This window comes from Pithys albifrons, chromosome 2 (genome assembly GCF_047495875.1).
Source record: "Pithys albifrons albifrons isolate INPA30051 chromosome 2, PitAlb_v1, whole genome shotgun sequence".
NCBI classification, from domain to species: domain Eukaryota; kingdom Metazoa; phylum Chordata; class Aves; order Passeriformes; family Thamnophilidae; genus Pithys; species Pithys albifrons.
Genome location: NC_092459.1, coordinates 50,962,462 through 50,989,070, shown reverse-complemented (window position 1 = coordinate 50,989,070; position 26,609 = coordinate 50,962,462). Strand labels below are relative to the sequence as shown.

General features: G+C 38.9%; 1 long non-coding RNA gene across 2 annotated transcripts in view; it reads right to left on the bottom strand.

The window, feature by feature from the left end:
- Positions 1-26,374, bottom strand: part of LOC139668883 (uncharacterized) — a 36,129-nt gene extending 9,755 nt beyond the window's left edge. The window contains exons 1-3 of one of the 2 annotated variants that reach the window (XR_011697136.1): positions 26,286-26,374; positions 19,358-19,422; positions 16,800-19,249 (exon numbers count right to left, since the gene is read on the bottom strand). This is a non-coding gene — a long non-coding RNA (uncharacterized lncRNA). Of the gene's footprint in view, positions 1-16,799; positions 19,250-19,357; positions 19,423-26,285 lie in introns of those variants that run through there. The other variant, XR_011697135.1, reaches the window with a different exon arrangement.
- Between the last annotated feature and the right edge of the window lie 235 nt (positions 26,375-26,609).

The following is a 26,609-nucleotide window of genomic DNA, read 5'->3' as shown; positions in this document are numbered from 1 at the left end:
GCACGCTTTGCCATGGACATTTCTAGTAAAAAAATATCTCTTTGGAAAATGTATTTTAGAATTTCCAGTAGCTGGAAAGACCTGTCAACATGTTGTTGCACTTAACAGTGGCGCATCCAGAAGTGAGAGGGTTTTTCATTGAAGAAAATGCATGCAGATCTGTATGAAATATTAATGATACAAACCAGATAGTGATACAATTCATGCTTTTGTCTGGATTACACTTCTGTGAATTTAATCTGATTTGTTCTTGAAAAAACCAAATTGAGGCATTTCTTTCATTGTGATCATCACATTGGCATGGATTTTCAGTTTGTCTTTTTGGTTTGAGCTTTTGTTTGTTTGTCTTTTTACCTTCTCCTCTATTTGCTTTCTTAATGAACAATGTATCCTGCTCAATATTAAGAACTGTCCTGGATTAACAGAGTTCTCAAATCAAATTTAGTACTTGGACTTTGAATCATTGCTAAGGGTGAAGCAAATAATGGATAAATGTAGGAAATGGGAATTATCTCAGATGTAAGGGCTTACTTTGAAAGATAATTTCTGAAAGTATCTCATTTTTGTGAGATTTCATGGTTGGATTTATTAGTAAGAAGTGTACCTCCATTATGAATTTTATGGAAAGTTTTGGAGTGCACATGTGCAGTACTGTGCCATTAATAGTTTTGATCTTACACTTGCTCATTTGGTTGACCCTTTTTAGTAGGTTATGAAAACTATTCTCTTTTTTTTCAACCAGAGTTATATTTGACATGTACCAGCTCTGGCAATGTCTGCAAGGAAGATATAAGCGGTTGGATTAAATGACAGATTCAACCTTTTTTAACATAAAATTTCTATAGCACCAATTGTATCTACTGTATCTGGGATTGACAGTATGCCTTAAAACTCAAAATCAGAAAAATTCAATTAGAAAAATCAAAATATCAGACATCTCATAAGCAGGTGCAAACTTTTATCTGGACATGAAAGGAGAATGTGACAACCATTTCTGGATTGCAATTACTAAAAAGGGAATGATATTCAAGTTTGTAGGCACTCTGTCAGTCTCAATGCTTTCTCCCAAAGCTGAAGGTCCACAAGCATCATAACTGTCAGTTATTTTTGGTCTAATTTTTCCTATAGGCTAGCCCTTCCCATGCTCCACACTGTTAATCAGTGATTGCTTCCAAGGCTGAGCTTTTTGCACTAGTGTGATCTGCAAAATGGTGAATAGATTTGTATCTTATTCCCATATCTCAGTATCAATACTTGAAAAGGAGATTTTTTTTTTTTATTTTCTGAGGTGAATTGTAAGCAAAACTCTAATTTTTTGGAGACAGGGATTTTTCCTAGCAGTGACTATATGATTCCAGGATTTGTTTGCCTTACTCCCATCTTTTTCTCCAGCTGTGAATACAAACAGAGGTACATGAATTCCTCTCAGATGGTTTTCAAAATAGCCTGGCTCTTGAAGGATTAGCATTCAATTTCTGTTGCATAGCATTCTTCCATCCAAAGCATAATTTGCCAAAAGATAAGACCATTGAATTTTCTTTCTACCTTGAATTGGGGCATGAGAAAATAGGTGGCTTATGCATGTGTTTCACTTTGGAGTTTAATAACTAAAATCCTCAAGGTTTGAATTTGCTGAATTATTAAATAATGCTGCAGGGTTATGCAGTTATTCATGACCTGACTGTTTAAAAACATGATGGCAATTATTCAACATTTTAAATAAGTATTCATATCAAGACTCAAATACCTAGCTATTAACGTGAGCAATTCCGTCATACTGAGGCAAGGATATTGATGGCTGTGTATTCGTAGAATGCAGAACAAAATAATATAAAATCATTTCCATACAAGGCACTTTCCCCTGAACAGGATTTTAGTTGAAGTTTTCTTCCATTATTTATTTGAATAATTTAATAATCTGCTGCAGTGCAATTAAAAAGACAGATTGGACTGAACGCAAGCTTGGAAGAATAGGACATAGCACTTTCTTCTGCTTTCAAAATTCTGTTTAATTAACATTGAAATTTGCAGCACCTACCTTTCTACCTAAATCACTGCTCTCAACTAAAATGCAGTATGTTTCCATACCTGTAAAATGTTCACTACAACCAGGAAGAAGCCAGTTGTATTTTAGCTCAGGGTTTTCAGACTCTCCTACAGATGTAGCTGAATGTACTCACAAATAAAATCTGTGCTAGTATCAAAGAAGCAGATCACAGACCTGGCAATACTTACAGATTTGTTCGAAGGCAACACAGCTATTCAATAATTAAGGTGAGTTGAATCCATTACTATCTTGTTCTGAAAACAAATATGTTATTTTAATGTTCACTGTGCTCAGTAGAGGCAGGCTGTGGTCTATGTGTGTATACACAAGCAAAAGCAAGAGGAAGACTTGCTAACCACAGAAACATTAAGGCCCATATGTTCTCAACAGCTGCACAAGCTGGAAAACTGTCAGAAGTTGGGCAATACCAGCCTAGCAATGTCACCTGCTTGAGCACGCAGGGTGCATGCTTTTAGTGTCGCAGTCAAATTGCTGCATATGCTGCTGTCTCAATGATAGTTGTGGAAACACAGACTGCTCCACAAACACCCTTCATCTTCTAAATGATTTTAGTGAAAGGAATAGCATCTTTCTGCCCAAGAACTCCTACAGAGTTTCAGTGGCATAACTTCCAAGACAAGAGACTGCTCTGTTGAGAAAACCTGGCAGTCTTTTTTATGGAGAATGAATTAGGAGCAAAAAGGTGAGAAAAACTGAGGGATAAGGTAATACTTGTTCACATATAACAGTTGCTTTGTCTTTTTGATAATTTGTCATCATCAAGAGTTATATCTGGACACTGGGAATTTCAGTAAGAGGGAGCTGTACTTAAATACTTCTCAGGTGGCAGCTGAAGAGAATAGGTTTATTCTTATAGAACGCCTCTTGTGGACCACACAGCTCAGGGACCTTGATGGAAGCAGTATGGTGACCAATTATCAAGCACCAGTCTTTTGTTGGTCCTTGGTAGCAGTCACATTTACATAAGTACAATATGGAATGAAATTAGTTCCTAATTTGTCACTAGAATATTATAAAATCGTTTCCATTGATGTATCCTTAAGATGTTGCTCAGTTTGCTTTTGAGAGGCTTGGAACTAAGTTCTGTGTTTCCACTGTGAAACTCCCACCATTTTGATGTGCATTGAACTGAAGTTCTTCCTGGAGCTGGGTAAAGCATGCTTCAAGGTGAGTTGAACTCTGCAGATTTGAAATAGGTTTTTGTATTAGGAACCTGACAAGTATCACATTTCTATCCTGTGCATTTGTATTTTGAAATATAACTACAATCAGATGCCTTTTTTTCTGTCACATATGAAGGAGTATTTTTGATATAGAAAACTAGCTTTGTTTGTTTGTTTGTTTTTTCTTCCCTGGAAAACAAAAAATATGGGTTCCAATTTGAGCAATAACATCAGCTCAAACTGATTAATCACTTTACCTAGGAATATTCAAAACTGATAGGAATAACAGACTCTAGTAGAGAAGTAGCTTGGAGTTAAAAAACTTCTTTGACGGTAGGGCTTTTTTTTCTGTGCTAGAAAGCATATTACAATAAGACGCTGTCAAGGCTAAACTGACCCTCCAATCAGAAATCACAGGCCTTGTATTTTATTTAAAACATGAAGAAAGGAAATTCACAGAACCACACAATACAGTGAGTTGGAAGGGACCCGAAAGGATCATTGAGTCCAAATCAGCTCTGCACAGGACCATCCCAAAGAGTCACCGCATGCCTGAGAGTATCTGTCAGGCTTGGTGCTGTGACCACTTCCCTGGGGAGCCTGTTCCAACACCCAACTACACTCAGGGTGAAGAATCTGTTTCTAATATCTAACCTAAACCTTCCCTGACACAACTTCAGGCCATTCCCTTGGATCCTGCCACTGGTCACCACAGAGAAGAGGTCAGTGCCTGCCCCTCCTCTTCCCCTCACAAGGAAGTTGTAACCGCAATGAGGACTCCCCTCAGTCTCCTCTTCTCCAGGTTGAACACACCAAGTAACCTCAGCTGCTCCTCACGCAGCTTCCCCTCAAGGCCCTTCACCATATTTGTTGCCCTCCTTTAGACACTCTCTAAGAGCTTAATATTTTTCTTAAATTGTGTTGGCCAAAACTGCACACAGTATTCAAGGTGAGGCCATCCCAGTGCAGAGCAGAGCAAGACAATCCCCTCCCTTGATTGGCTGGCGATGCTGTGCCTGATGCCCCCCAGGATAGAGTTGGCCCTCCTGGCTGCCAGGGCACTGCTGACTCACATTCAACTTGCTGTCACCAGGACCCCCAGACTCCTTTCTGTGGCACTGCTTTCCAGCATCTCCTTCTCCATTTTGTACAAACATCCAGGTTGCCTCATCCCAGATGCAGAATCCAGCACTTTCCGTTGTTGAACTTCATATGGTTGGTGATTGTCCAGTCCTCTAATTTGCTGAAAGGCCTCCCTGCTTTTGGGTAAGTCACCAGCTCCTCCCAATTTTGTATCACCTCCAAACTGTTTTAGCATTGTGGTAGTTTTAGCTAGACCTCAAAGTAGCAGACTCAGAGAATCTATGTAGATTAGAAGAAACAGGTATCACATGACTTAAGGAACCAAAGAAATATTTCATTATCAGATGATGCAAACCTGAGACACGAATACAGGAGTGGGAGGTGTTCACTCAGTTCCATCATGGACGAAGTAGAGGCAAGATACACAGCTGCTGTCTTGCTGTGTGGGCCTTGCTGTTGCCGTAGCTACTTGCATTTTTTTTTAATTCAGGGAAGTAGAAAGATTTTGTTGTTATACTTTCTGCTTCTTGCTGGGTGTCTTTTAGGGTGCTTATAGATCTAGAGTAACAGAATCTGTTTTCGATCGGGAGTGGGGAGTTATTTCTTGTTATTTCTAACTAGTGTAAGTGTGTGTTATATTGTAGTTTCTCTTAATTTTCTCTTTTCTGTATAAATATATATAGTTAAAGCATAAACCTAGTTTGAGGGATTTTTCCCTTTCCTCCCTTTTCTCAGCAGGGGGAGGGAAGTTCTGACACTGTGTTGGGCAGCTGGCATTTTGCCAGCTCAACCGAAGACAAGCATCCCTTCCAGTCCTGTGTCCAAGTAATTTATGAAGATTCTGAAGAGCATAGGACCTAATATGGAGCCCTGTGGAACCACACTAGTGACCACTGATTGTCTTTAATTTTCATTTGTTTAACTTCTGTGTTTGCCACTCTGATCCCACACTGTAATTAATTTATGCATTAAATGCCTGTTTTGCCAGGGGACAAGGGGCAGCACAAAATACACACAGACCAACTTTAAAGAATAACTATATAAATTAACTACAGTGCAAAACAGCAAAGAATTACAAAGCAAATAATTATAAAAGGATACGTTTAGCAATGCACCTAATCATTACTACAAAGAGTGTCTATAGTGATTAAGAAAAATACATCACCAGTTACCCCGTTAATACACTACCATCATCCAGATCTACATGTCAGCTGGGGAGCTTTTATCACAGCGAAGGGTTGGAGAACCACTCCACTTGTGTATCCACTTGTAGGTGATGTCTCTGTCTTTGCTGTGAAAGGGTCCAGCTTTTATACTCGTAAACAAACAAGCTTACATCACTTATTTAGTATGGAAAATATCTGCCTTTCTTCTCTCCTTGGTTTTCACCCAAAGCCTGGCCAGGGCTTCAGAGCGAAATCAGGGAGTCAGTTTGGACCAACTACTGTTGTACAGAGATAGATACATTCATATCTAATAAGGCCAGCCATCTACCTCCATGGCCTTTACTAGTCTCTAAATACAGAAAGTTAGATGCATTCATAACAAACACATTAATTCAGCAGAATTCTGGCTAATAAGCAGATGCATGGCTAAATATAACATTAGATTGGAAGGTTCATTCAAAGGTCAACTCTGGCTCAGGGCCTGTTGTTCAGGCCTCAGCACTTCAACGAATCAAATTAAGGGGGATGAGTGTATTAGTAAAAAGAAAAAAGACTGAACTAACATGTTAGAATTTCTGGATAGGTATGGTTTCAAAAACAGGAGGTAGGAGCCTCAATAGGAATTAAGGACACAATCTAGTTGCATGAATTTCACATGGTGAAACTGCCTATATTTACAGGTGGCTAGGGTTATTTGGTGCAATTAAGATATCATAGGACTGAGGGAAAAATAGAATAAATATATAGGAGCTGCTCATTTGTCTGACAAGAATTTCCTTTAAGTTCACCTAAAATTAGTCCCTCTTAAAACTAGCTTCAATTTAAGCTCACCTGAAAGAAACACAGAAGGATTGATTCAGCAGACTAAAACAGGCATCTCTTGCCATTTGGGATGCCCTAGGGCATTTCAGACATGCACATGTGTCTGGCAGATGTGACACAAGACAAACAGGATGCCTACACTTTTCTGGAGCATCTGGATATCACATACTGTGCCCAAGGACATATCAAAATAAATGCCATTTTTAGACAACTGAATTTGATGCTTAATGTCCTACAAAAGCTTTCAAAACTATTATCCACAATAATGTATTGCCATATAGCAAAAGAAGGCCATACTTAACCTGTGAATTTTTGTGTGAATTGCTCTACAATAAAATTTGGATTTTGTTAACAGATGGATTATTTTCCCATTGTTATCTTTACATTGTTCCAAATCATGTTCAGTACATCTGCAGGGTACTTTACAGTCCTCATTGCCAATAACAACTTACAAATACCAAGCAAAATGGTTCTGCACTGCCCAGTTCTGCACAGCAATGTGTTTCACAGAGCCAACAGATCAACACTGTCCATACGCTGCCACCCCTAAGAGCCCATACAGGGACAGAAACAATTTCATGAGATTCCTATGTGTCCACTAAATGTTTTCATCAATTGCCCAGTTGTACTTTCATTCTCAGCACTGTTGATGTAGAAATTAATGACCCAGATGTAGATAGAGCTGAAGCAAAGTCTAGTGATTGCTGCAAGAGCTCCCTGAATTGGAGGATAAAACTATATTGCTAGTTATTTTCAGAATAGTAGCAGTGCAACTGGCTAAATGAAATGTAAATCTGATTATCTGAACTCTCAAAAATGTTTTTTCCACCACGCCAAAAAGAAAACAAGACAAGCTTGCACAAGAAAACCCTCCTAAAATATTTTGAAGAGAAAAATCCTTGACAGACTTTAGGACAGAGGGTATGACTTTAAGGAACAGCTTTCAAAGGGCCTTCAGCCTTGGCTGTAAATTGAGTATACTCCCTGCAGGCTGAAACAGGATATATGCTTGTGGATAAGATTTTGCAATGTTCTCAGATCACTGATGGGTCGGTCAGTCACTTGCATGCAGTAGATCAGTAAGACTCCAGTAAGGACTCTTGTAAAGTTGGTATGAGAGGTCATTTCCTTTTCTAATTCAAGCATTTCTGTGACAGACCATGCTAATCTATGAAGAGCTTATAGTACTAACATATTCAGGAATGTTCCACCCTCTCCATCCAGCAAGACAGTTTCCGTGAGCAAGTGCTGATGGCACGAAGCATCAAGTTTATTCCATTAGCAGGCTCATAGCTTTGCACTACCAGGAAAGTAATGTCATTATATATTTCTAATGTTGATTTTCATTTCCTTGTGTCTCTCTCTTCAACTTACCTCTTTTGTTGTATCTCCCCCAAACATCTTCCTCCTTTTTTCCTTGGCTTTCATGCTGGTCCTTCTCTCCATTTCTACCCTCTTACTCCAGTGAAAAGCATCTGCTCAGAGTCTGCAAGAGGCTTCAGGTTTTACTGTGCTTTCTGTCATCCTTACACTGTGGGTTTATTTTCAAAAGTAGTTAAACTGGAAGAATGAAAACTTTATTCAGCTTCCTTAAACAGAAATTTCAACTTTCAATTTCTTGCTGTTATGGATAAGCACTACAGGGTATAGTGGCACACTGACAGAACAGAGGAAGGGTGTACAAACAAAGGTTGGAGTGTTTTATTCACAGAGAGTAATTCTTTTGAAATACCCACTGCAGCGGGTCTTTTAATTAGTAGTTTTGGGAAGCTTCTCATCACCTAGAAATGATGCAAATACGTATCTTGAGATTTTCAGCAGTGACTGGTGGCAAGGTATGTAAAGGACACACAAAGGGCTGCAGGGCATGAAGACACAATGTTTCGTAAAAAGCACGTTCCACCAATGTTACCTGAAAAATACATAAACACCCCAAAAATCAACTATCTTTTCTGAAAATCCTCATCTTTGCCTTTTATCATGCTCACACTCTGGCATCCCGAATCTGTGCTCAGAGGGAGCTCTGAACACTGATCCCCTTCCTCCTGTCTCCCATACACTACCTCACTGCAGTCAGTCAACTAATTTATACAGTTACAAAAATTAACAGGAGAACCAGCGTGGTTTGTTGCATTAAAGGAACTGCTACTATCACTTTAAATAACCAATTTCAGGTAGTGTTTTGTTTCAGGCCTCCAGTAACCACTGCAAAATCCATGTTGCAGAAATAACCTCACCATTCAGGCACAAATCCAGCCTTCCTGCCTTTCCACTGTCCTTGATGCAACCACTTTGTGTCACTCGGGCCAAAGATTCTGCTTTCTTTGTATCCAGTCTTGTATGTAAATGCATTGAAAAATCACTGAGTAGCTATAATTCATTTTTTGTTCTCCCTGCCCTCCAAAGACATTCTCAGGGTACAGTGAGGGCTGGCTGTTCCTTAAGTGTTACAATTGCAGTAAGCAATGCCAAAAACTCAGAATTAAGAGAAAATATTAGCTAGCAGCATATGAAAAAATGATGTAAGTGTAGAAAAGACCACCAAGGATCTGTGTTGGAGCAGACCAATCCATAACTACAGTATCTGTATGGCTTCTTTTAATTAGCAAAGAAAAAGCATTTTCTCATTTCATTTTATTCTGCATAACATATCTATAATATGCTGATGGATTTTAAAACAAACACACAACCCCACGAATTTTTCACACTTCTCATGTTTTTTTATCATTACAATGGAAGTTGTACTACGGGACAGAAAAGTCTCCTCAGTAGACAGAGGAGGAGAGGATGGTGTGACTTTTTACTAAATTGCCTACAAAGACACAGTACACACAGTAAAGTGTACAGCCAGTGCTTTACAACTATTCAGCAGTGGCCAAACACTGTCCTTCTTGGTGGAAAAAGTGGGAGTTTTATGGCTGGCTTGCATCTTTGGGCTCTCTGATATGTCAGAACTTCATATAGCTCACAGGACCCAATACAGCTGCCTGCTTGTTTTCTTCAGTGGACTGTGGTTTTCTGTTCTTCACACTAGTCAGGCACGAGCTGAATGCCTCATGGCAGGAAAGGTTATATCGTAATATGTTAATGGTGTAGGCTTTATTTCTGACATGCATAAGGAAAAATTAAAGTATTTGCAGTGTATATGTATAGTGTGGGACTAGGAATATGGTGCAGTATGATACTGTGCTGAAGGAAAAGCCTAAAGCAATGGAAACACCTTCTTAAATATTTCTGCTCCATCCCATCATGATATCACTGAATAGAGCAGATGTTGTTAATCTCCTACTCTGTACATGCATAATCTGCATGGGTCTAATGACTACTATTTGCTGCCAGATCAGTGGCCACAGGCATTGGCATATAGATAACTGTATGATGCTTGCTGTACTGTGCACAGTGTTAGGCAGAGCTCATTACCAAAGGAGAAACACTCCAGCCCTGCTGGGTAGGCAGGGATCTTGTCCTGGTTTCCTGGGACCAGCTTTCTATTGCAGGCACCTTTCATCTAGAGAGCAGAACCAAGATTTAGATTGTGAATGGCTTTATTTTTGTGAAAAACCTTCTTTATCCTTTGGGTAAATAATAAGATTTTGCAGTTTAAGACTTACATTGCTGAGTTGGTTTTTCCACATTGAAAAAAAATAGCAAGGAAAGGAATTCACTGCACTCAGACCTGTTGACTGTACTGAAATGCAGCTCAGCTGATACTGGAGCCCCATCTCCCCAGGCATGCTAGGCTTGCTAAGTGCTATCTCAGGAGCACTGAGAGCAGAAGCTTTTACAACTATCTAGTCTCCCTGAAAATAACGGAAAATAAAATACAATTTGTCTAGTAGTCATCAAGTAATTCTTAAGAATTTCTTTCAGAATTGCTCTCCACTGTCCCACCAAAATCTGAATCAAATATCCATTAGCTAAATAACTGCTTTAGATTTAGTGTTTTGTCCTGAAGGGTTAGGCAAACTGTTTTTCACTCCTACAACTTTGTGTGGCCTAATTCAGTTCCATAATCACCAAACCCATCATCAAAATATATTTAATAACTTAATTGACCACACAGTAATTTATATTTCCATGTAAAATTAATTTTCCTTACTGTTAAAAAAGCCATTTAAAGGATCTTTCAGTAATGTAATAAAAACAGGTCTATTGATTTACTCTTCCCATAACAGCAGTTATCAATTGTCACACATGTGGAGAGGGAAGAACAGTACAGAGAAGCAAAATGCCTGTTCAGGAGGAGTACATCTATGATTCAACCAGCAGGGTATCACTTTTAAGAAGCACACACATCCATCATTCTTCAAATGACTGTAAAGAATTAATAAATCCTTTTTTCAGTACAGTTTCAGCTTTTTAAGAAAGAGTTACAGTCAGTGAGGCACCTTGCCACTATCCTGCAACCCTCTTGTTGCTTGATACCTGCAGACACATGCTTCTCTCTTCTCCCTCACTTCAGCAGACTACCAGACCATAACCACAGGCACAGTGGGGAAATGTTCCTGTGATGTGGTTTCTGAAATTGTCTCAGTTTTTCTTCACTTGGCAAAGGCTTATTCATTTCCATGCTCTAAGCCAATCCCGTTCCCAGTCAGTGATAGTTGTGTGAATGCATTTGAGTGCTGAATTCAGCTTTTTGTGTTCAGCAGGTTTCACAATAACTTTTTCTGACTTGGTGTCTTGGGTTGAGCTGGCAAAACGCCAACTGTCCAGGACAGAGTGAAAGGGTTCCTCCTTCCCCCCAACCAGCTAAAGGAAAAAGAAGAGGGAGGGGGAAAAAAAAGAACTCTAAAACCAGGTTTATGCTGAAACTAACTATATGTATTTATACAGAAAAGAGAAAATTAAGAGGAAACCACAACACTCACTTACACAAGTTATATATATATATAACAAGGAATAACCTCCCACTTCCCAATTAATACAAAGCCCATTAGTCTAGATTCATAAGCACTCTAAATGACACCCTGCAAGAAAGCAAAGGTATAATAACAAAATATTTCTACTTCCCTGAACTCAAACAAAATGCAAGTAGCGGCAGCAGGAGCAGGGCCTAACAGATGAGAGCAACTGCGGCACGTCTTCTCTGTACTCCAGCCATGGTGGAACTGACCAAGCCACTCCCACACACTGGATTTTACACCCTTTGAGATGATGTAGTATGGTATGGAATACAATATTATTGGCTGTTAGCTAGCTCAGCCCAGCTCAAGTTAGCTGACAATTTCAGGCCTAGTCTGAACTTTAAAACCTAAATTTAGGTCCACCTGGCCAAACCCATAACACTTGGTGATCATTCTGGCAAATAAGTTCAATTTTTAGGAAGTAGAGTTTCCACTTAGCAGGCCTTTTTTATTAGCAAATAAATCTATCCTACTACTTTGACTGTTTTCTTTTTTCTTAAATTTAAAATCAAAATGTAATTTTTAAGAATCATTTAGAGTCCACACTATATTAAATTTTCAGGTGTAACATCTTGTTCAACCTTAACAGAGCTCAGTCATGCCTGGAGCCCTCTGTAAGCAATTTAAAAAGTTACCTACATGATAAGAACAGGCTTTCAGAAGGAAAAATTTAGCACAATTTTTAAACATATCTTTTAAAGAATGAAGACATGGACAGTTTACAAAGGCTATATAATAAAAATCCTTGGGTCTTGGTTCAGCTCTGCTACAGAAGGCTCAGTGCTGAGGTCAGACTAGGGTGCTCCTGTGATATTAAACAGATCCTAAGGCAGACCCACTGGTGTACTCCACTGCCACCAGCCTCCAAGTAAGCACAGTCCATTACTCTGTCCTTTGACCCCAATCAGCTAACTACTCTTTAACCAACTAGCTGTCCACCAATCCACAATGTAATGACTCAACTTAGTGACAAGAATTTTGTAGGAAACTCTGTTGGGAGCCTTGCTAAAGCCAAGGTAAAAGACATCCGCTGCTGTCAGCTTGGTCAGGTATGATCACTCTCTTGAAAATCCATGCTGTCTATTGCCAAACACTTTCTTTTTCACCTGCCGTAGAATGTTTTCCATTACTTGACAGCAGAATTTAAGATTTTGGTTACAAAATTCCATCAAAGCTGCTGAAATCTATGGATATAGACAAGGGGAGCTTTTTCTCACCTCAGAACAGAAGTGAGGACCATAATTCATTCATGCAAAACCAAACAATGCCTTTATTTTCATTTATTCTTAGAATTGGACGTATACATTTATTGGCATACTTTTAACTGTCTACTGTTAAAGAAACCTGAATTATACTTTGAAATGTTAAATACAAAATAGTTAGAAAATACACTGTTTTGTGTATTATACTTGTGTTTGGGGTATATGCCCAAACTTAGTACAAGAGAGGCTATTGAGATGTCTGAAAGCTGGTTTTGCAAGAAAAAAATCACTTGACATTTCCAAATTCCAACTCAGAAAATACATTTGTTTTATAGCATATAGTTTCTTCCTTGTTCCTGTTAGTTTTATTCTCCTATTGTAAATTCTGCAGTCGACAACTTCCTCATGAGGGGAAGAGGAGGGGCAGGCACTGATGTTTTCTCTATGGTGACCAGTGACAGAAGCTGAGGGAATGGCCTGAAGTCGTATCAAGGGAGGTTTAAGTTGGATAGTGGAAAAAGATTCTTCACCCTGAGGGTCGTTGGGCACTGGAACAGGCTTCTCACGAAAGTGGTGACAGCACCAAGCCTGAGCGACTTCAAGAAACATTTGGATGATACTCTCAGGCACATGGTGCAACTTTTGGGGATGGTTCAGTGCAGGGCTAAGGGTTGGACTCGATGATCCTTGTGGGTCCCTTGCAACTCAGAATATTCAGTGATTCTGTTTACTATAAACTGACAAGGACTGTCCTGTGTTTAGACAGCAACTGAGGCATTGCAGACCTGATGAATGAGCTGAATGAGGCTCATAGCAATAGTGAAAAGGAAAGCTCTGTAACAGATATATCATGTTGCTAAGTTTTAGGTTAGGTATTACTGCCCAAACTGATTCTGACACAACTTTATTTTCCTTCTCCCTTTCCCCATACCCATGTAGTTTCATACAATGGAATGGGGACTACAATTATCTGTTTTTTCTGGGAGATAATTAACAAGAACTCATATTTTCTTCTCCTCGCCCCCTGCTGCGGGTAAATACATAGATTCTGGGATGTTGGAGCAGATTTGGAGATAGATCTAATTCCAGTTTTATGATGTATTTTGAGATTGCACATGGATTCCATTAGAAAGAAAAAACTGTTTTCTGCTTTGGCTTCTGAATGAGACCAGGCAAAGACCCTCATGGTCTGTGAATATTTCAGCTTGCTATGTGGTGCGCATACGTTAAAGAAGGAAATGGCTATATCAGGCATTTACATCTCAGCAAAATCTTGCCACAATTTAACAGGACAAAGAAGAAATTTTTTGTTAACTTAAAGTACTCCTCCTTCTCAAAATCTTCCTGCAAATTATATATATGTTTATTAAAAAAGAGTCTTGTAGGAAAAGTTGTGATAATGTTATTAGTGGAAAGTGTGTAAAAGTGAAGATATATCATCTCTACTTCCCTGAATCTCTTTCTAGTGATAAGGGTAGACAATATCCTAATACTTTGTAGTTAGGAAGATTTAGTTGAGTTTCAATATAGTAAAAGGAGAGTAACTCTTAATTACATCTCTGAAGGCTATCTGCAACTGTGCCATTAGCCAACAAAAAGGAGGATATGCTTCATCAACTGTCCACTTTTCACCTCCACAATTCAAAAAAGACATGAACAGACTGGAGGGTCCAAAGGAGGGCCAAAGAGATGATCCAAGTGATGGAAACCTGATCTAAAAGGAAAATAAAAGCAGTTAGGTCTTTTCTCTCATGAGAAGAGAAGGTTCAGCTGTGACTTCATCACAATTTTCTAGTACTTAAAGGGCAGCTTCAAAGTGGACAGAGAAGGTCACTCTACACAAGAACCCAGAGGAGGACAGGGGACAAAAGGCACAAGTTACACAAGGATAGGTTTCATCCTGATATAAGAAAGAATTTTTTCAGAGTTTGAACAATCACAGAACAGTTTTCACAGTTTGAACAATCATTGTAACAATCTTCACAGGGATGTGGTGGAGTCTTCATCGCTGGAGGTTTTCAAGATATGACAGGACAGGGTGCTAGATAATATCATCAGGGCTCCCTTTCACATGAAAGTTTGGACCAGATGAACTTCTATGTCTCTTCCAACTTAGGCTGTTCAATTATTTTATGATCCAATCTACAATAAGGTTTTTGCTAACACTTGAACATGTATTTGTGATTGGTTTTGGCTTTTTTATTTTTGTTTTGGTTGTTTGGTTTATTTGGGATTTTTGGGAGCAGGAGGTTCGTGTGTGTGTGTGTTTTGTTTTGTTAAGCTTGTTGTGTTTGTTTCTGTTTTTGTTTTTTGTTTGTGTGTTTGTTTTTAATGCAGGAATTCCATCTAATCTGCAATAGAGAAGCAGATGGGACAATTTACCATTTGCTTGCCTGAACAAGATAACATCAGAGGTCTCTCCAAAAGGTTTTATTATCTCTATCTCATCCTCTTTACAATTCTCTTGGACTCTAAATCAGACTTGATAAATTATTTGAGGATTTTGTTTGGACATGAATGACTGTCTTCTGTCCTTGCTAAAATTCATAATTAGTGCTGAACAAATGGCTTATGTGCCACACATTACCATTCTTTGACTGACTCCTGGCTGTCTAAAATAGCAAAATATCAATGTTGCAGTGACTTCTTTTTGCCTTGATGAAGGATCATGCAGGGTTTTTTTTTCAAACTAAATTACTTTGAACATCTAAGTTGGCAGGGATAAAGTAGAAAAAAAAAGTCACAGCTGAGAAATCACAGTAAAATGAGATGCAAAGATTATAATTACCAACAAATAAAATCTAATTTGTGGAGCAAACTTGCATAGATATGGTACTACCTTCATTTGATGTAACTTTAAAGCACAGATCCAGCATGTGACCCACAAGAATTTAAAACAATATGAAATTGTAGTTATCAAAAAAAAAATAAAAGACCCCAGAGGATATTCTGATTTAGTTTTAAAGGCTGGAAAAATTGCAAAATTGCATCTTGAGGTCAGAAGAAGCTGGAAAAAGCCCAACATTTACAGAGGAAAGATCTTGTGAAAATTAAGCCAAAACTTCATGAATGTGTACATAGTTAGGAGATATTTGTCAAGAAGAAAATTAGGAGTTCCAAGCTTTGCAAAGTGATTTCTTCAATAGCTCATTAAAAATATTAATGTATGATGCCCACCTTGTTACGCAAATTTACCAGTCAAATATTAAGATTTGAATAGGACTTGGCTAATAGGTTGAGAATTTTTAAATTACTTTTAATAAGCAGAAAAGCATTATTATATGAAGAAGAAATTCAGTGAAGGGTAACAGAAATGTTCAGAAGGCTGGGATTAATTATAAGCTACAATTAAAAGTGATGAATACATAAAACTTAGCAAAGAGTCGACCGAGGGGCAATGTAACCAGTCAAAAATATTTTTCAAAAACATTAATCTCAACATGATATGGATAAAGTAATGCTGGAAACATTATTATAAAAGTGCAGATATGAATCTCTTGACCATTGATGACTTAGGGAAAAAATAGGTTTTTTGTGAAAAGGGAGCAAACATTCATAATGTTATAATCACTGAAAACGTTATTATATTTCAAATAGCTCAAGAAACATTTCAAGAAAGAGTTTCTCACTGTTGCTGTAGTTACCACTGACTATAACAGTGAGCGAGTGTTTTGGGGAATAAGGGCGAGCCAGGGCATTCCGCTGACTTGCCGGATAAGATTGCTACAGAAAGAAATTCTGACCAACACAACCATGGTCTCACGGCCATTCCCCAAACCCCTCTGAAATTATTGCAGTCTTTCCACTGACTTAAATAGACTCTGACATTCTCTTATAGTGAAATGAACTTATGGATAGCACCCAAAGTTCAAGAAAGCCCACAGGACAAGGTCCTGACCTTTCCATACCTAAAAAGGGAAAAGAGAAAAAATAAGAACAGTAAAGGAAAAGGGCAGGGAGACCTTATAAAGGAGAATAGTAACTTTGGGACTATCTTAACTGGGGAGGAGCTGATAGGGAAGGAAAGAGTGATCATAGGAAGCTGGGTCAAGGAAGAAGGATAAAGAACAGCCTGGCACAGTGGAGGGAAATGAATAATACAGGTGGCAACTCTTTCACTAAGCTCCAATATGAGCTGCTGGAATTTAAGGTCCTCCAAGCATCTCTCCCATTTTCCTATTCATATTGCAAATTCAAGCAAAACTGAAAGGAAAAAAGCAAAGGAGACAAAGACAAAAGCTTTTGCATTAGCAGCAAGAGGAAATAAGTAAGCCAGTTGGGGAAAAAAAATTAATGCAAATCATAGACATATAAAATGCAGTATCTTGCATTCTTAAGTTAACCCTGAAGAGAAAATTTTTTGCTCAGAAAAACACTTTCTGGTTAAAGTGAAAGGTAGATAATCAGAAAAGATGATTATCTATGGGCATGGTATAAATGGTCCTATATTACTCAGGAGGTTCCACCACCGTGGAAGAACGGCTGTCCAAGAAATGGGAAGAAAGAGAATGTCCATATGAGAAAACTTCTGAAATCCATAATAACAATAAGCTTGCATTAACAATATTTTAATCTACAACTGCACTAAGAGAGCTTCAACATTTGCCTTCCTGGGATTAAGGCAAGCAGACCAGCTCTAACTTCTGCTGAGGACACAGTCCCTCACTCAGGCATGTACCACATCCCAGATGGCAGGTGAAAGTCAGGGCCCTCACCAGCAGTGACTTCAGTGGAAGGGTTTTGCCTTCCTCTTCATGCCAGCCAGTGCAAGTACTAATATTTATTCAAATAGGATAAACAGTAGAAATGATTTTTGGAAGAAATAGAAATTCAGTTTATTAGAACTGTGGAAACTCAGTGCCAGATATTTACAAGTATAATCAAGCCACTTAAGTCCAGCCATAACATTTAGATTCTATTTAATCCTAATGTATTATTGTAACTGATTTTTGATGAATCAGCCTTTTAAAAATCTTTACGTAAACTGTTCTTTGGAATTATATGCAAATACTATCCTTTGTAAACTGAAATATTGGCATGTATTCCTCCCACAGTTTACAAGTACCCTAACTATTTACCTTTCAGATTATTTCTTGATTTTTTGATCGTAAATAACATCCAAAGAAAGAAAGTGCTACCTTTTGGGATATCACTAAAGTAAACAGCCTTGGAGACCACAAAATTCCCTCTGCTAACATGCTGGAAAGAAGGCTACTCTGAACACAGTGGGTTAGCTCGATTTTGTTCAGACTGTTTGCTAAACATATGCAATAAGAACAGTTTGGGAAACCACCTCCATTACAAATGAGGTACTTCAAAGACTGCTAGAGTGTCACCTTTTGATGTTCCTAGTTGACCACAACGGTACCTTTATATGAAACTGAAGTGAGATATCTGAATAGCACCAAAATAAAAACAAGTCCAATGCAATCTCTTAAAGACATACTAAGTTTCTGTACCAAGTCAAGTACATCTAGGATGACATTAAGACTTGAAAGGGACGGTGGACACCCTTCTACTAATGAAAAAAGGATTTCCTATTCTGTTCTGTGGAGAAGTTTATTCTGGGAAATATAGAAAAACACCTGAAAGATAACAGTCATTGGTCACAGCCACCACAGCTTTATGAGAGGAAGGGCCCATTTATCCAACCTGATTTCCTTTTATGACAAGATAACTCTAGTTGATCAGGAGAAGCCAGCTGATGTAATCTTTTGGGATTTCAGTAAAGCTTTTGATACTGTCTCTCACAGGATCATTTTGGACAAACTGTCCAGCACACAGCTGGATAAACACATCAAGGGGTGGGCAAGCAATTGATTTACAGGTCAAGCACAGAGGGTAATAGTGAATAGGGTAATATCAGACTGGTGACCTGTCACTAGTGAGATTCTGCAGGGCTCCATTTAGGCCCTGTGCTCTTCAACATCTTCATAAATAACTTGGACACAGGACGGGAAGGGATGCTAAGCAAGGCTGCAGATGACACAAAACTGGGAGGAGTTGTTGACTCCCTTAAAGGTAGGGAGATCCTGCAGAGAGTCCTAGGAAATTAGAGGACTGGGCAATCACCAACCATATGAAGTTCAACAAGGTGAAAGTTCTGAATTCTGCACATGGGATGGGGCAACCCTGGATGTTCGTACAGACTGGCGAATGAGATGCTGGAAAGCAGTGCCACAGAAAGAGGTCTGGGGGTCCTGGTGACAGCAAGTTGAATATGAGTCAGCAGTGCCCTGGCAGCCAGGAGGGCCAACCATGTCCTGGGGGCATCAGGCACAGCATCACCAGTCGGTTGAGGAAGGGGATTGTCCTGCTCTTCTCTGCACTGGGGCAGCCTCACCTTGAATATTGTGTGCAAGGTTGGGCACCATGATATAGGAAAGATATTAACCTATTAGAGAGTGTGCAGAGGAGGGCAACAAAGATGGTAAAGGGCCTTGAGGGGAAGCCGTATAAGGAGCAGCTGAGGTCACTTGGTGCATTCAGCCTGAGAACAGGAGCCTGAGGGGAGACCTCATTGCAGTTACAACTTCCTTGTGAGGGAAAGAGGAGGGGCAGGCACTGATCTCTTCTCTGCGATGACCAGTAACAGAACCTGAGGGAATGGCTTGAAGTTGTGTTAAGGGAGGTTTAAGTTGGATAGTGGAAAAAGGTTGGGCACTGGAACAGGCTTCTCAGGAAAGTGGTCACAGTACCAAGCCTGACAGACTTCAAGAAGTGTTTGTATGATTCTCTCAGACAGATGGTGGAACTCTTGGGGATGGTCCTGTGCAGGGCTAAGGGTTGAATTTGACGATCCTTGTGGGTACTTTGCAACTCAGCATATTCTGTTTTTCTGTAAAAAACAAGAAAAGAACCTTTCATCTTTTTATGTGCATGTGTTGCTCCTACAGTAGCATATGCTTCATAAACATCCTTAAGAAACTTGTTTCTGCCTACTTACATGGAAGCTTCCACACTTATATAATTTCGCTTTCACTGCAGATATCTTCATCCCTGTCCAGTGCCCTGGAGCAGTCAAAAAATTAAAGAGACTAGAGTGAACAAAAATCACAGCCTGAGTTAACAGAATGAGCAGAAGATTTGGCATAGATAGCCTTACACATAGTAAAGGACCCAAAGACAGCTTGTTAGAGCAGGAAGTCTCTAACCTCACCTTTCAAGAGGACCAGAGATTCAAACTTTATCTTGCGTCACCTCAGATTTTCCTTGAGATCTTCCCATTAAAGCTATCATTTTACTGAAACATCTATAGTATTCATGATGCCTTTTGGTGCAGCCTATAATTGCCTGCTCATACAGAGGCTGTCAGGTCTACTCAACTTTGTTTATGTATTTCTCAAAGTAAATAATCACAAAACACTCCCTCTGATTAAAACATCCAGTTTAACATACAGAAACATATAAAACCCCTCCAACAACACATTGCTACATTATATACAATACTGCAGCTCTAACATCATCTCACACCAGTTTCAGTTAGTACATCCTACATAAACACTCTCAAACATCACATTTGAAATGCAAACATAGAGGATAAGACATAATGAAATAATATGTATCTATCTAGTATAATGTAACATAAAGCAATATTTTATCTTTCTTATCAGCCAATTAAATCTTGCTTAAAGAGACACTATAAATAGTTGGGATTCAAGGAGTCAGACATTTTAAAGAGTTCAGACAAAGCTCTATACCATACTAAAGATTAGACAGCAAACATAACAAGGTTTACCTAGAGAGACTTTTAGTTCCTTCCCACACATGTTCATTAAATGTACTTTGTGCCTTGGTGGGGTAGAAGCAAATTAGCAACATGTGAAAACTACTAAGGAAAACAGAAGGTATACATTAATTTCACACCTAATTATTAATTAACTTGCTCAGGCTCCACCAGAATAATCAGCACTTGAGAAGCTTCACTTGCTCCCAATGAGCCACTGCAGTGTCTCTGTTTAAAATTCCAGGGAGCCACAGTTGCAGCAGGCTGAATAGTAATGATTGCAGGGAGCTGGAGTCTGGCCTGGACCCTCCTTTTGTGGGATTTGCACATGCTTTTATAGCATCAAGAATGACTATGTCACTAACAATACGGTAGATAGGTGTGATTCCTTTCTGATAGTTGCATTACACTAGCATAAAACTGAAGGAGAGAATTATGCGTGTGAAGTAGATCTACTGATCCTGTGTTGCTGTAAAATCTTAACAGTGTTAAGACAGATTGTATTATTCACAATGGGAAAATTATTCAGGACAATTAGTCTGCATAATGTATTATGAACCAAGGCTTTGGTGCTCTGATACAAACAATATGTAGTATTGGGAGATGAAAGGTTCAATTAACTTATTAAATCAAACACAAATCAACTTTGACAGACAGATGATGTGAAGGGCTGACTCAAATTTTTCTACGTGTGCCTCTGTTTCAGATAAAACTTCTAAAACACAGCATATATAAGTAGTTCCTTGTACATTTGACCTAGATTGCCTTTTACTCCCTACTGTACTCCATGTAGATTTTAAGTTGCCGTAACATCTGTCTGATAAAAAGTCTTACAATTATACAAAATAAGTGACAATTGGAAAAAGAGTGTTATGTTTATATAAAGATACAAACATCTTCTACATCCTATCCTTATTATGTTATCCTAGGTATCAGATATTGATACAAGAACTGTCACTGACCTAGGGAAAGAAGCACACGTGAAAAATGGAAAACACTTAGGATAAGATTCAGAAGGAACTCTGATATAAAGAGAACTTGGTAAACTTTATACCACAAACTGAAAATTAGGGTGCAGCCTCCTCTTTGGCTCTTAACATCCCAAATCCCTGCACACCTCTTCACACTTCAACCCTACACTGCTCACTGACCCTATCTAGCTCAGCCCTAGAAACTGGGAACTCAAAACAAATCTGCTTCTAGGAGAGTTTTATAGTTAGTGAGAAGCAGACTAGGCTGAGTAGGACTTTCCTCTTCTTCTGCTGACAATTTGTGAACGTCAGGATTTGCCAAAAAGGAACAGAAAGCCAACAAGGGGAAGCTTGGCTCTGCAGAAATAGTAGGACACTTGGGTAAGAGTGATTGTAGGACTGCCTCTACCATTAGGACTGATCATGCATTTTTTACTAAACTGTTACTGGATTAATAAAAAGAAAAGTACCAACACTCTCACATCAGTACATATAACCACCATGCTCCAGTCAAGCTTCATCCTTTATAAGATTTTCAGCTACAGGAATTTTCAATTCCTTTGGGAAAGGAATGCCTTCCTTCCCTCTGGACCTCACAATACAAATTGTTGAAAGAAGGAGGTTTGGGGTCCTTCAGGCTGGAGGATGTCAAACACGCAGATCTACTATTGCTAATCTCTCCTCAGGCAGAGCCAGGGCACACTATATAAAGACACCAGGAACTTTGCCTAGCTTATTCAAGCAGCTTTGATGGGCACTTACCCTCAGGAGAGAATATGGACTTTGGATAACAAAAGTAGAGAGAGGTATTTATCTGCAGCCCTGAATAAGCACCTAAGATCCAGAGCACGATATTAAGGACAATCCTTAACTTTACGTTTTCTACCTGAATCTTCCCTGTTCAGTATATCAGGGAAGGCCAAAAAAAGGCATAAGAAAGACCTGAGGGCATTGGACCACTGAACCATCCTATGCACTGCCTAAAAATGTTAATTCAATGGTTCCTTTTGTCTACCAGGGTTGGAATTAAGTCAATACGATGAGAGCCATGCAGTATAATTCTGAAAGTAATTGTAGTCATTTGTAGAGGGACAGCTCATCTCACTAAGCTTAGAATTAATCATAGAATAATAGAATTGTTTGGATTGGAAGGGACCTTGCAGTTCATCCACTTCTACCTCCTCTACCATGGGCAAGGACTCCTTCCACTAGTTCAGGTTGCTGAAGGACCCATCCACTGTGGCTTTGAACACTTTCAGGGATGAAGGATACACAACTTCTCTGAACAACCTATTCCAGTGCCTCACCACCTTCCCAGTGAAGAATCTCTCTAATATCTAATAGAAATCTACTTTATATCAAGACAAATTCATGTAGTCTCTAAATTTACCCTCTTAGCTAACTATTTCAGTCTCTGATAGGTAGGAATTAGAGTGTCCTGCCTAAAATGAAAATCTGCATAGGGGTAAATAAGAGAAAGAATAAGTGGTTCAATTCCACAAAGTGAAAATCTTGGCATCTATTGCCTTCAGAAACAACAGACAATGTGCAATAGCCCTTAAGAGTGATCTTCAAGTAACCTCTGAGGCAAAGCATTATAAACATAAACTAATTTTAGAAAAAAAGTGTAAAATCCATAAAATTCTAGCAGAGCTTATTTACTGTTTTATACCAAGATCTATGCTTGCATAAAATTTCATAAAATTGAAGCTAATTTACCATGGATTATTTCTTGAATAAAAAGTAGGAAGAAAGGGAGTAATAATTTCCCTATATTTTTATATTATTTTCATCACCGTAGGTAACCTACTTATAATAAAAAATGCAGCAGCTCTGTTTTGTAATGCTATGTTTATAGTATCGACTTATATGCAATATAATACACATCAATACTGCATAGTGCATAAGCAGTAAAATAAAGAGCATGAAACACAATGGCATTACAATTATTTAGTGCTATAAACACTGTAAAGCATCAGAGTAGCTAGCAAAATTATACTGAAAACTAAGGTGGAATATATTTCTAGTATTTTTTGAGATCTTTGCCAAGAACTTCTCAGTTGTGAGTATATCCTTCTTACAAACAGGGTTGAATCCTCCAGTGGTGTAATTTGAAAGACATTCATTAGCATTAATCAAGTTAATCAACACCCACCAACCTAGAATCTACATCCACGAAGATTCTTTCCTTCAGCTACTGCATTATTCTTCAGTGCAAGCCCAGGAACAGTACGCCAAAAGGGGAAAAGACTTTAAAATAGTAATTATCATGTTATTAGTATACTTTGCATGCTACAGGAGCACTCCAAGGATTCCAAGAGGAATAATCAGTCTCCAATCAAGTTATTACAAGTTCACAAAACCCATGTGACAGATGAGAAAGGAATGAGGATTACACTCAGCCTTATCAAAACAGGATATTCTCTCATTTTTATTGACTGTATAGCCAAGTTATGAGGTTCCAACCCACATCATCAAGAGCTGCCTTCTCCCACCTCAGAATCACAGCTCTTTCCCCTTCAGCAGCACTGACTTGTACACTGGAGGTCTGGCATAGTAGATAAGATCATGCATAACTCTGGAAAAAAGATTCCTTCTGAATCAAGGGCCCTGAGTCCCTCCTTGTGGATTAAAATAAAATTCTGGCTCAGAAGAACTGGGAGTCATGTTTTTTCTGGCAATTGCCCCAAACAGGTATTCCTAAGTGCAATGGCCTGGATGGAGGAGGTGGTTCTCTGAAAAAAAAGTATCTGAAGAGATAGGTTTTCTGAACTGAAGAAGAGAGGAGAGATCTGGACAGGCTGGATTGATGGGTCAGGGCTAATAGTATGAGGTTTAACGAGGCCAGTTGCTTGATCCTACACTTGGGTCATAACAACCCCACGGAGCATGACAAGCTGGGAGCAGACTGGCTGGAAAGCTGCCTGGCGGAAAACGACCTGAGGGTGCTGCTCAACAGCTGGCTGAACATGAGGCAGCAGTGTGCCCAGGTGGCCAAGCAGGCCAATGGCATCCTGGCCTATATCAAAAACAGTGTGGCCAGCAGGACTAAGGCAGTGATTGCCCCTCCATATTCTGCTTGTAACTTAGAGATAATCATTCATATTAGACAAATATACTTGCAGATTTACTGAATCAAACTCACCCTTATCACTAAAATTCACTGGGATTACACAGATGATGAGGGTGACTTACTGACTTCAATAATTCAAAAGAAACTATAGCACACAATTTTTTACTATTCCAAAGAAATTAGATTCATTATTTTAAGGAATGTCTGTGTGTTACTAATAAGACTCAATTGCACAACAGATTCTGTTACACAACAATCTTAAAATTAGTTTTCATTAGAAGACCAGCTTTTGTGAATAAATACATTCAGGACCGGCATTCTTCTTCATCCATTTTTCTTTACATCATAAATCATTTTCGTTCAGAGAAACTCCCAAAACTTTTCTTGGATGCAAAATTCTCTTAGGATCACGCACATTATCTAAGTGAAATAAAAGAAAAAGTAAAACCAAGTGTTTTCTGGAATTTAAATAAACAGTGCTGTTACCAAGCAATGCTTTTACTATTTCTTTAACACATCACTTTGATGTTTGAGGAGGTCACAGTTTGCTAGGACACAAAATATTTGAAAAACAAAGCACACAGTTCATGTTGCTGAAAGTACACAGAGGAATAAAGCATGGCAAAGGACGGGCCAAATTCTGTCTTCTTGGGCCTGTTGTACAAGGAGTACAGCTTCAAATAAGCAGCAAAGAGCATGATTTGCTTATTTTCCAAGCATTTTACAACATTCCAGAAATGAACAGAACAAAGTTTTCTGTGCGTCACATCTGGCTAGATTATTCTGTGCTTCTAGAAGAAACTCTTACAAGCAGACTATAATTTATATTAACAAGAGAATATAAAACAACATCTTACATAGTAAATGTCTCAATTATTTGACTCCCTGCAAATATTAAGATTACAGACAGCACTTGGCTGATGATGCAGGAAGGAAATTGTATTGTGTTTCATGCTGGGATTCAGAACTATGGCAGGATAAGCCATTGTGTAAGGAGAGCAGAAGTATATCTGGACGGATACAATTTTCAGAAGATGGATGGGAAACGGAGGTTAGAGAGGGTATAGTGGCTCAACACAGAACCACTGACGCAAACTTTTCAGTATATATGGTGAAGGAAGTGATAGCAATGACACATTTTGGAGAAATCCAAGAGGGACAGAAATGCAAAAAAGAATAGCAGGGGGTATTTGCAACAGAATACTACATCAGCAGCTCGGAGGAGCTGATGAATGAATTCTGAAATGTCAACATGACAGGTGCAGAAATTAATGCTAATCTTTAGAAGAAATGTGAAGGAAGTTACTTCAGCAATGCTGTACAAAAGATGAAAATAAAATCAAGCAATTATAAAAATATTCAATTATCAGGATATCAAAGTACTGGTTTGCAAGGTAGCACAGAAAGGACAAGAAGACTGACAATTGTAAGACACAGGAATATTCATGTACAACAACAAAAAAGGCCACCAGGTTTGCTGAGCAAACTTGTTAGGCACACTATAATAAATTCTGTCAGCATAATTTAAAAATGTAGCTTTTGTGTGCCATGCATATTATGAAGGCAGATTACTTTTTTTAAAAAAAAAAGTAATATCTTCCTTACTTTTCTCTCAGGATGAGACATTCAGGTCTGAAAGTATAAGAGGATTTAGGATGTCCATTTGAACCAGTGAAGATTCACAGGGAAGCCTCGGCCTATGTTTTGCACTTCCTTGGGCAGCATGGCCACTGGCAGCTATGCAATTCACAGAATCACAGAATAGGTGTCTCAGGTTTGGCCTAGTGCTTTACCAACCCTGGACTACCCCCCCCCCCCCACCCCTTCTCCCAAAGCCCTCCCAGCAAAGGAGGGGAAAAATGCACAGAAAAAGAACTCAAAAGAAACTGAACTGACTTAAAAAGAAATTATATTTTCTAACATCCACAAACACGTATGCAATTTACGCACTGTGTGGGGCCCCTCCCTGGGGAGGGGGGGGGTAGGGAAAAGGGAAGAATGCTTTACAAGAAATAAGGGGAAATAAACCCAAACCACAACAAATAAAACAGACAAATACAATTAAAGACTTCAGGAAAGGAGAACTGGCATGATACAAACTCACCACATCCCGGCTAGGAAAACCAACAGAAATAGAACAGACTGTCCTGGCTCCCTCTGCTCTCCCCAGCCTTGCCGGAACCAGGAAGGAAGAAAAAAAACCCAACTCCCTCCTATCTCCCCTCCTCCTCCTTTAGGTGGAAAACACGTGTGGAATACTTAGTAATGTCTACTTCCTTAGTTACACCTAGTTACTGAGGAAGCCATGGTTCAAAACCATTACAATAGGTAAGGTTAGAAGGGACCATTGGAAGTCATCTGGTCCAACCTCCCTGCTCAAGCAGGGTATCATACAGCACATTTCACATGATTGCATCCAGACAGTTCT